This window comes from Mesoplodon mirus, assembly GCF_964341445.2.
Source record: "Mesoplodon mirus genome assembly, chromosome: 12".
NCBI lineage: Eukaryota > Metazoa > Chordata > Mammalia > Artiodactyla > Ziphiidae > Mesoplodon > Mesoplodon mirus.
Genome location: NC_138988.1, coordinates 77,895,516 through 77,906,394, shown reverse-complemented (window position 1 = coordinate 77,906,394; position 10,879 = coordinate 77,895,516).

Genomic DNA, 10,879 nt, shown 5'->3' with positions numbered 1-10,879 from the left:
CCCACCGATGCTCCACCATTATCAGCTCATGGTTTCTACTTCATGATCCAAGATCCTAGAATTTCATTTCCGGGAATTATTTTAACAAAATCATGGAAGTATAAAAAGAAATATCCTCAAAAGAGTTCTTTATAATATTGTTTGTAGTAGCAAAAAAAAGAAAAAAATCAGAAGCAACTAAATATCCAAGAGAAAGGGGTTGGAAAAATAAATTAGCCTAAGAACCAAATAATAAAAAGCCGTCATGCCATTACATTCAGATTAAGTCATAAAAAAAGCAAGAATCATGAATATGAAAAAAGGTCTGTAGATTATTAAATGAAATAAGTAGATTACAAAACCTAACATATAGGATTTCATTATGAGAGTGTCATGTTCTTATGACTTTTCTGTAAGTTTGAAATTATTTCCGAACAAAATTAAAAAGAAATGTGTTTGGTAGGTAGATAGATATGAAACAGATAATGCACAGATGGAAAGAAAGAAAGATAGATAGATAGATAGAAGAGAGAGAGTGTTAGAGAGAGATTAATGAATTCTGCCTTTTCAAGGAAATTGTAAGCTAAATATTTGAAATATATGAGTGGACTACCTGATCAACATTAAGTTAAGGCTGGTTAAGAGAGAGAATTGAAAATAAACATACTAAAACTATCGGCAGTGGATATCTTTGAAAGGTAAGGCTGTGGTGACCTTTATTTTCTTTGAACTCTCTCCCCCTCCTCTGACCCCTGAAGCACTCACATTTGAAACTTGACATCTGCTGCTCTGTGATATTAGTTGTCTTTTTGAATCTGGGTGTTCAGCTTCTCAGAGGTATCACAAGCTAAGTATTCAAGAGATCGGAGTGGACTGCCTGACCAACATTGGGTCAAGGCTGGCTCCAGGTCAAAGGACTTTAAATGAAAAACTGAAACAGAGAGCACAGGGGTTGCCATATTCCTAAGGTAGGGCCAAGAAAGTAGTCCCTGTTCAGTAGAAGACTTAGTGCTTCAGTAAGTCCAGACACTGAAGTGGTTCAGAGCACAGGTCCGAAAACCAGCTGCTTGGCCCTATGGAGCCACTCTCTGCCTCAGTTTCCTCACAAGTAAGGTTCACTTCAAAAAGTTGATGTGAGACTTAAAAATTAATACATGTAAAGCACCTAGAATAGTTAATACGTGTAAAGCACCTAGAATAGTGCCTGGAACTCAAATGTTAGTTCTTATTAAAAGGAATAGTATGGGTATTTTTTCTCATTGTAAAAGTTAATACAGAAACTTTACAAAGTAGCTATAAGGAAACATAAGGAATTAAAAACCTTCCACATTCTCAATGCTCAGATATAAAGCTCTCAGATGTAATCACTGTTAATATTCTGAATACATTTTTAAAAGATTTGCTTCTCTCTGTATCTTTGTATGTACATATTTATACATATTTTAACTCTTTTTACAAAAAAAGGGTATCATACTAAAGAGAACTTTATAAACTTGCTTTTTGTACTTACAGTATGGTGAACATTGTTTTATGCAATTAAGTATGTAGATGAACATTTTAAGATGTTCTAGTCTTATTTGAAAAACAAGTAAACCAATCAGGGCAGATTTGGCAGTTTCAAGTATCAAATGTCTTTTATATGAGTCAATAAGGAGAATGAAAACCAGAGAATGTAATTTTCTACTGTAAATATTCAGACAGTAAAATTAGGAGATGACAAGAGATTGTGCACAGAGCTTTTAAAGTGCTAAAAATAACATTGAGGACATTTAGAAATCTAGCCATGGTCTCCTCTTAGGAGGAATTTGATTACTTAACTTTATAAAATAAAGTATTAAATTATTTTCCCTCATTTTTGGTTTCATGGCTATTTATAGAAAAAGAAATAGTTAGACTTTATTCCAAGAACAAGGAGATTTTGAACTAGGGCTTCGAACACTTTTACAAATTTAGCCATGATCTGACAAAAGCAAGTGCATTCTTCCAGCTCTTTGGGAGTCTAAGGCCAGCCCCAGTGTAAGCATGTCCTTTCTGGGTGGGAGAGAGGATGGCCACCCACCCATGGAGGCAGTGCTCTGAAGGGGTGTTTGCTGGGGGAGGAGACCAAGGTGCAGATGATGTACGACAGGTGGGGAGGAGGGGGCGGCAGCTGGGGAGCTAACAGAGTGGATGGGGTCTGATCCTGCCACCTCACCAATTCTCCAGACAAGTCATGGACCTCTGGGTGCCTCAGTTTCCCCCTGATTGTACCCCCCCTCATAGAGCTCTAGAGAAGACCACACGGAAAGTGCTCAGAACAAGGTCTGGCATAACACAGACTACATGTTCAATAAGGGTTAGTGCCATGATGATCTTCCAAGGCTCAGACCTCCATGCTTGCTGCGGACATCCCCGTATGGAAAGAGAAGTCAGCAGGTAGGGAGGTCCTGGACTAGCTCTGCATGTCAGAGAGAGACGTGAGGAAAAGAGCTTGCACAGGCCCGTTGCATGCTTCCCCCCCCATGCCCCCTGCTCAAAAACTTAGTGAAATCACATGGAAAATAGAATAAAGAACACTCTAAATGGCCAAAGAAGAGGACAGATGTCAGCGATTGTCAGTGCATAAACTTACTGGGCCTGACACACTTTGCTGGAACACATGAAGGACTGTGGGTAGACTGCTCAGCTATGCAGGGGAAGCCCAGGTTAATATTCGTGCCAAATGCTTGAGACTTTTCTCAGCAGTGTCCCCACGAGCCACTGCCCAGAAATCTGAAGCTGTGGAAATTCCCCTCATTTTCTGTACCCCGGGGTACAGACGAAGGGGAATTTTCAGCTGAGGTGGGAGGCTGGGAGCAGGTAAAGGGCAAGAGATCCAACACTCTCATTTCCAACTGAAAAATAAATCAAAAATATGATAGAAATGTCAGAAGTTGATGAAATCAGCTACTTAAATTCTGATCTGTAAATTGAATGAATTTATATTTTGGCCATGTAAAAACTGCATATTTATTTATTTATTTTTGGCTGCCTTGGGTCTTCGTTGCTGCACTGCCGGCTTTCTCTAGTTGCCGCGAGCGGGGTCTACTCTTCGTTGCGGTGTGCGGGCTTCTCGTTGAGGTGGCGTCTCTTGCGGGGCACAGGCTCTAGGCGAGCGGGCTTCAGTAGTTGTGGCGTGCGGGCTTAGTTGCTCTGCAGCATGTAGGATCTTCCCGGACCAGGGCTCGAACCCGTGCCCCCTGCATTGCCAGGTGGATTCTTAACCACTGCACCACCAGGGATGCCCAGAAAACTGCATATTTTGGGTGAAGCCAATTTCCAAGACATAAGTCCCCCCTCCCATATTTTAATGATGCCACAATCCGTGCCCTTGACCCTGGATGATTATTTTCCTTCCTTTCTCTTCTGAACACTTGACCTCAGAGATCAATCCCCTTCTGACTCTTGGCTTCCAAATGTCCTGCCTCCACATGTGGCTCCAGAATCCGCTTTGATAATGAGAGTCTTTCCTCTGGTCTCAAGTGTCTGGCTGCCTTGGGAACACCACCACAGGAGTATCTGGATAAAACCAGAAGTTTAGTCTTTTAGAAACAGAACCTGAGCTCCAATTCAAATTGATCCCATTCTCAAAATGGTTTCTGGAGGCAAAGCCCCTGTCATGCAACCGAAACTCTTAGTTTACTCCCTTACCTTGGCTGTACCCACTGGGTAATGGATTCAGGACCTCTGATTCTTTTTCCCTTTGTAGCTCCATTGTCTATTGTAGTGCTTGGGAGGTGATGGGTTCTAAATAAATGTGTTTTGAATGAATGGTTGAATGAAGGAGTGAATGAACAAAAAAAATGATATGAAGAAGAACACTGTGTTGCCCTGCCCTCCTCAGGCTCCCATTCCTATTGGGAACATAAGACAGGCCTATTAGAGAATGGACTTGAGGACACGGGGAGGGGGAAGGGTAAGCTGGGACGAAGTGAGAGAATGGCATGGACATATATACACTACCAAATGTAAAATAGATAGCTAGTGGGAAGCAGCCGCATAGCACAGGGAGATCAGCTCGGTGGTTTGTGACCGCCTAGAGGAGCGGGGTAGGGAGGGTGGGAGGGAGGGAGTCGCAAGAGGGAAGAGATATGGGGATATATGTATATGTATAACTGATTCACTTTGTTATAAAGCAGAAACTAACACACCATTGTAAAGCAATTATACTCCAATAAAGATGTTAAAAAAAAAAAAACAGGCTGCAACAATACTGTAATCGAAGCTCCTCGGAAGTGAACTAGGAGAGCAGGAGAGAGAAGAAGTTGGATGGAATGATGATCTGGTGAATTGGAAAAGAGGAGAGATTTAAACAAGTTTTGAAGCATTGGTGGCACCTTTCTCAAGTTGTCCACGACTGTCAATGACACCACTGAGGTGCTGCTGCAGATACTGTGCTCTCCTCAGCACTCTTGCCCAGACAGTTTAGAAACTGAAGAGTCCTTGGGCCTATTCCTCCAATGAGTATATTAATCTTGGTCTGGTGACAGGTCACAATTTCAGATCTGAGCCTCCAAATCGAGCCCACCCAGGAGATAATGATTTTTCTTGCTACCTTAGGGAACACTATTCAACCCTTGCCGTACAAATCCAGATAATTTCTAAGATCTATTTTTTACTCAAAATGTCTAACATACAGTTGTTTCTTATAGAAGATAAGGTCTCTGTGCATTCAAAAGAATGATAATGAACTCTGTAAGTATTGAAGTGGATATTTTATATATCCTCTTTCTAATCCTCACTACAAATCTACAAAATATGTATGGTTATATCAGTTAGGACCCTTTGTGGCAATTGCCACAATATTCAATTCCAACTGCTTTAAGAATAAAGAGGTAATTCATTGGTTTACTCAGTGAAAAGCCCAGAGTTTGTGGAGTGAAGGCATGGCTGTATCCAGGGGTCCAAACAAGCTCTTTGGCATCCTGTGTCTCTTAATTTCTTGGTCCTGCTTTCTTTCTTCGTTAGCTACTCTCAGGAAGGCTCTCTCTACATTGTGACCTCCAGCAGCTCCATTCTTACATCTTTACAGCTCCCAGTCTAGCGGGGGAAAGAAACCCTCTGCCTAAATCTTAGACAGTATCTCATTGGCCCTGAATGGGTCATGTGGTCATCCCAGATCCAATCATTGCTGCCAGGGGGATTTGATGCTCTTGTTGGCCAGATCATGGATACACACTCAGTTACATGCTCGAAGTTTATTCTGGAAAGAGCGATTCTCCCCCACAAATTGAGGGTACTTTTATAATAAGAGACAGGACAGAGACTTAGACATCAAACAATCCTAACAAGTTTGATCTCAGTTTCACTAATAAGATAGCTAAGACTTGGGCTTCCCTGGTGACGTAGTGGTTGAGAGTCCGCCTGCCGACGCAGAGGACACGGGTTCATGCCCCGGTCCGGCAAGATCCCACATGCCGCGGAGCAGCTGGGCCCGTGAGCCATGGCCGCTGAGCCTGCGCGTCCGGAGCCTGTGCTCCGCAGTGGGAGAGGCCATAACAGTGAGAGGCCCGCGTACCACAAAAAAAAAAAAAAAAAAAAAAGATAGCTGAGACTCAAAATAATTAAGATCACACAGCCAGGAAGCAGTTGTATCAGCCAGAATGTGGCAGGAAACAGAATTCAGCTCAGGTAGTTAGAGACTAATGATGAGACTATTTGTAGATGTGCAGACAGTATTAAGGGAACTAGCAAAAGCTGTTGAGGTGCTGGGAACCCAGGCACAGCAGGACCACTTTGAGGTCTGAGGGGGAAGAGCTGGATCCCAAGCAGAGAGGCCAACTGACCATAGCAGTGGTGATGGAGGGACACCACCTCTGCCAAAAGTGCAAAGTGCAGAGGGAGCTTGGAATGGAAATGAGATCCCTTGACTTATCTCTGCTCCACTCTGATCTTCTTCCAGTACCTCCCACTGGGAACCAGCCACCAGCCAGGACGGGATGCAGCCAGGGCACAGAGCCAGAAAGAGAAGGGCAGGAATGGATGGAGAAGGAAAAAGGGAGAATGATTAAGCTCCACAGCTCTGTCAGGTTCTGAACCCAGCTGTACATGATCCGAAAGGTTATATCAACTCCTCTACCCGCCTTTCATATTTACGAGGAGTCTGTGAGGTCAGAGATCTCCAGGTAAGAAATTCTAGATAAGTCGATGCTACCCTACAAACTTGACGGACAACTCTCCCTTTGCAGCTGGCTCCCAGATACCTTGAATCTGTAGCTTCCACTGTTTGTCCCTGTGGCAAAACCTCCCCACAGTACCCACCGGTCTCATCACTTAGCACTGATTTTATTCATTCAGTGCGTCACCAAAAAAATTGCTTAGACTGGAAGAAGTGTTAGCAGGGACCTCTCAGATATGGTCCACTTCCTTCCATCTGAAGGAGATGCATTGATTATCCTTTGGGGAATCTTTGAGATATGTGCTCCAGCAAGGACAGACTACTTGGCTGTATCTTAAAAATACAAGGCTCTAGGGTTTAAGGAAATGAAATCAGAATTCTGACCATTGAAGCAAATGCCCAGTGCTGTCTAAACCTGGCAGTATGGACACTATAACCTCTAATTTAACAAAGTGTGAGCTCTCTGAGCTTTCCCCGCATAGATATATTGAGGGTATTTTCATGTTTTGACACAGATATGGTGGGTGAGCCTTGTGCTTATTTTGATGCTTTGTGTTCCGCTTCACAAAGGAAGATTGTTTTGGAGAAACTCAGGCAGATTAGCCATTAGCAGTCTTGCTTCCTGTCTTCCTGAATGTTGACTGATATCAGCTTTTCTTGTCGTCATCCCAGTGGTCTGCACTTGGATGTTTGTAAACAGTCCTGAACTGAGAGGAAGCAAAGACCCCTGGATCTGGAGGGCACATTGAGGTCGCCTGGTCCAAACTTCGACCTAAAACCGGCTGCCATATGATCTCTGCCTGAAGATTTCTCATGAGGCAGAGATTTCCAATTCACAAGGTGGTGCATTGTTGCATAAATGCATATTTTAAAATCCCTCTTTTTTGGTCAAAGTGGAATCCCTTTTCCATCTCTCACTAGTGCCTTCCCTGTCTATCGCATCAATGTTGGATAAATATAGGCACTGTCTTGACCACATGTCATTTTTCCAAATCCTGACCATAGCTATCATATGTCTCTTTGGTTTTTCTAAAGAAGCCCAATCTAAGAATGTCCATTTTCTCATAACGGTTTCTCACGTGACTTGACTTCTAGACTCCTTCTAACTTGATTTCCCAGCAGCAAACGCTCTCTGGTTTATTATTTTCTCCAACAAAATGTGGCTTATGCTCCATGAGGCCTGACCCATGCCAAGCACCATGAGGCCATGGTGTCCAATGATGGGTTAGGATTTTGTCTTGTTTTGTTTTCTAGCTGCTGTGTCATGATCTTGGCTCACATGGGGCCTGACTTCAATAAAATCCCTGGATCTTTTCACAGGGACGCCTGCCAAGCCACAGCTCCTCCTCCTCAATATTTGTGGAATTGATAGCTATAAAAATAACATTCACATTTTCTTTTATTATAAAAGCCATACACAATAATTGGGGGAAAATTTAAAGACGCAGTCAGGTAATTTGCTGATTAAAAAAAAATATCCGCAACGACCTCACTATCCAGAGATACCTGCAACTAATACTTTTATGATTTTTAAGGGTAGCAAACTACAATGCCAACAGGACCCATGCAGGGGTTGTAAATTTGCAAAACAGCCTGAGAGTGAAACAGTAGGGTGTGGGTGGGCCTCTTGCCATTGAAAGATGGCAGATATTACTCAGCTAGGGCGACCTATTTTTCTCTGAAAGTGAGAGCTCCAGAAAACCAGAACCAGATATTCTGATTTTTTTTCAAGAGATACTGTATATGCAGAATTTATGAGAAATTTTCTTATTGTGACTTCCCTGGTGGTCCAGTGGTAAAGAATCCGACTTCCAATGTGGGGGACGTGGGTCCGATTCCTGGTCAGGGAGCTAAGATCCTGCATGCCGCGGGGCAACTAAGCCCGCGAGCCACAACTTTGAGCCCGAGTGCCTCAACTAGAGAGCCCGCATGCTGCAAACTACAGAGCCCACATGCTCTGAAACCCACAGGCCACAACTACAGAGCCCACGTACCCTGGAGCCTGTGCGTCACAACTAGAGAGAAGCCCAAGCACCGCAACTAGAGAGAAACCCTAGAGCCACAACGAAGTGACCATGCACCGAAATGAAACATCCCGCGTGCCGCAACTAAGACCCGCCGCAGTCGGGGGGGCGGTGGAGAGGGAAAATAAACAAACAAACTAACTAACTAATAAATAAATAAATAAACATTTTTTAAAAAAAGAAATCTTATTAAGTACTGGTAATTAATTTATATTGGGCAATTGGGAGATTGGTATTGATATATATATAGTAATATGTATAAAATAGATAACTAATAAGAACCTGCTGTGTAAAAAAATAAATAAAATAAAATTCAAAAAAAATTTATATTGGGCAAAGACTTCACGTCTTTGGACCCTCTTGGGTCTTGGAGCTGCTAGTAGGTTGGCCTCTCTGGTGTATATCCTGCCACTCTGCCTTCTTTATTCTCTTGATGTCTTAGAAAAAGAAAAGGGGGGCTTATCCTCTCTATATAACAACCAACTATGACAGGGGATGGCCCAAGTTAACTCTAGATATCTTTGCCTTAGCAAAGCTCTCCTGGTGAATTGCCTGTCACATACCCTTTCTCCTCTCATACTCATTTTTCTCCTGTCCTCCATGCATCTTTCCCATTTTATAGCTCTCACTCTGGTCCCAGCATTGCCAACAAGATTTGGTCCCCCAAACCCTTCTCTTTGCCGTATTCATGCCACTTTCATGCTGTGGACAAGTTCTGCCTTTGGAGTGTAAGTGACCCAGATTCAAACCCCAGTCCGCACTTGTCTAGCTGTATGACTCTGTGGAAAATGGCTTTGACCTCTCTAAAACTTGGTTTCCTCATAATTGGGGAAAAAATGATGTGTCCCCTGAAAAAATAGTTTGGAGGGTTAATCATAACGTCTGTAAGGCACCTAAGGAAAGCATAGCTGTTGTGATATGATTATTCTTGGTTTGCTTATATTAACTGTTTTCCCCAACTTGATGAGGAAAGAGTGGCTGCTTTAGAATATTCCTTGAATAAATGAATAAGTAAAAGAATGAGTAAATGAATAAGACGAAAAGCTATAAGCCTGCTGGTGGATCCAAATTATTATTATTATTGTTATTATTTTTAATTTATTTTATTTTTGGGTTGGGTCTTTGTTGCTGCGTGCAGGCTTTTCTCCGGTTGTGGCAAGCAGGGGCTACCCTTCATTGCAGTGTGCTGGATTCTCATTGCCGTGGCTTCTCTTGTTGCGGAGCTCGGGCTCTAAGACGTGCAGGCTTCAGTAGTTGTGGCACACAGGCTCCGTAGTTGTGGTGCACGGACTTAGCTGCTCCACGGCATGTGGGATCTTCCTGAACCAGGGCTTGAACCCGTATCTCCTGCACTGGCAGGCGGATTCTTAACCACTGCGCCACCAGGGAAGCCCCAATCCAAATTATTTTTAAAGATAGAGATACCGGAAAGGGGAAGGAAGATAAGGGCTTACACTGGGTAACTCTCGTTCCTTTCTCTCTGATCCTGCCTTTTTATGTGCCAAAGAAATACTGGCATCAAATCAAGTATCTTGTCAGACTACTATTAGCTTTAATAATTAACTGCTAAATAGCTTGTGGACTCTGATTTTTCAAATATGTGGGAAACAAAATTCTCAACTCAGACCTCTTGGAAATATTTTATCCTACTAGAGACTGTTCCCTCAGTTATGCAGTGGCATACCTTTCCCTGAACAAGTCATCAAGGACTAGAAATACATACGTTACAGTTCAGGACTCGTGCTCACTCTTCTCTGTCCACTGGAAGCTCCGCCCAAGCCCTCAAGATAGAAAATTCCACAGGGTCTATAAAGGTGTCTTCTGGACTCCATGAATATTTTTGAAATAAATTAATAGACCAAGAACAAGCTCAATGGCCAAGATGAAAATATATTTTATTTACTCCCTTCTCATTCTCTGCTCTTCACTAGCTGTATAACCCTGTGGAAAGTGATTTTAATCTCTCTGAAACTTAGTTCCTTACCCATAACACTGGAAATAATGACACTGCTCCAACTCTGTGACCTCCACTATTTGCCAAGTTGCTTTTGGCTGCGAGTAAAAGAAACACTGACTGAAAGTGACTTAAGGAGTCAGGACATGTATTATCTCACATAACAAGACGTCCAAAGGTAGATGGTTCAAAACTAGTGGTTACCAGTGGGGAGAAGGAAGGGGGAGGGGCAATATGGGGGTAGGGGATTAGCAGGTACAAACTATTAGGTATAAAATAAGCTACAAGGATATATTGTACAACACGGGGAACATAGCCAATATTTTATAATAACTATAAATGGAGTATAACCTTTAAAAATTGTGAATTGTCTGTAATATTATTGTACATCAACTATACTTCCATAAAAAATATTTAATGAAAAGAAAAAAATGCTAAAAAAAACAACAAAAAAGGTAGATGGTCCTGCAGCTCAGTGATATATGGGCTCTGAGGTAGCCTCTCTGTGGTTCTCCTGGCTCCTTTCACGGCCATACGATGGCTGCACATCTTCTCGTGCAGCATTCTATACAGGAGGCAAACAGAATTCCCTAGAAGCTACCAGCAGATTTCCCTTTAGGTGCCAATGGCCAGACTTCAGCCACTTACCCATACCTAAACTGGAATAAGAGAAGAGATCACTTGTACCAATCATAGTTCCTCCCCTGGGGCTGGAGGGAAGAACCGCCCCTTCCCTGAGCACCTTGCACCCCCACATCTGAACAAAATGGGGTGTTGGACATCTAG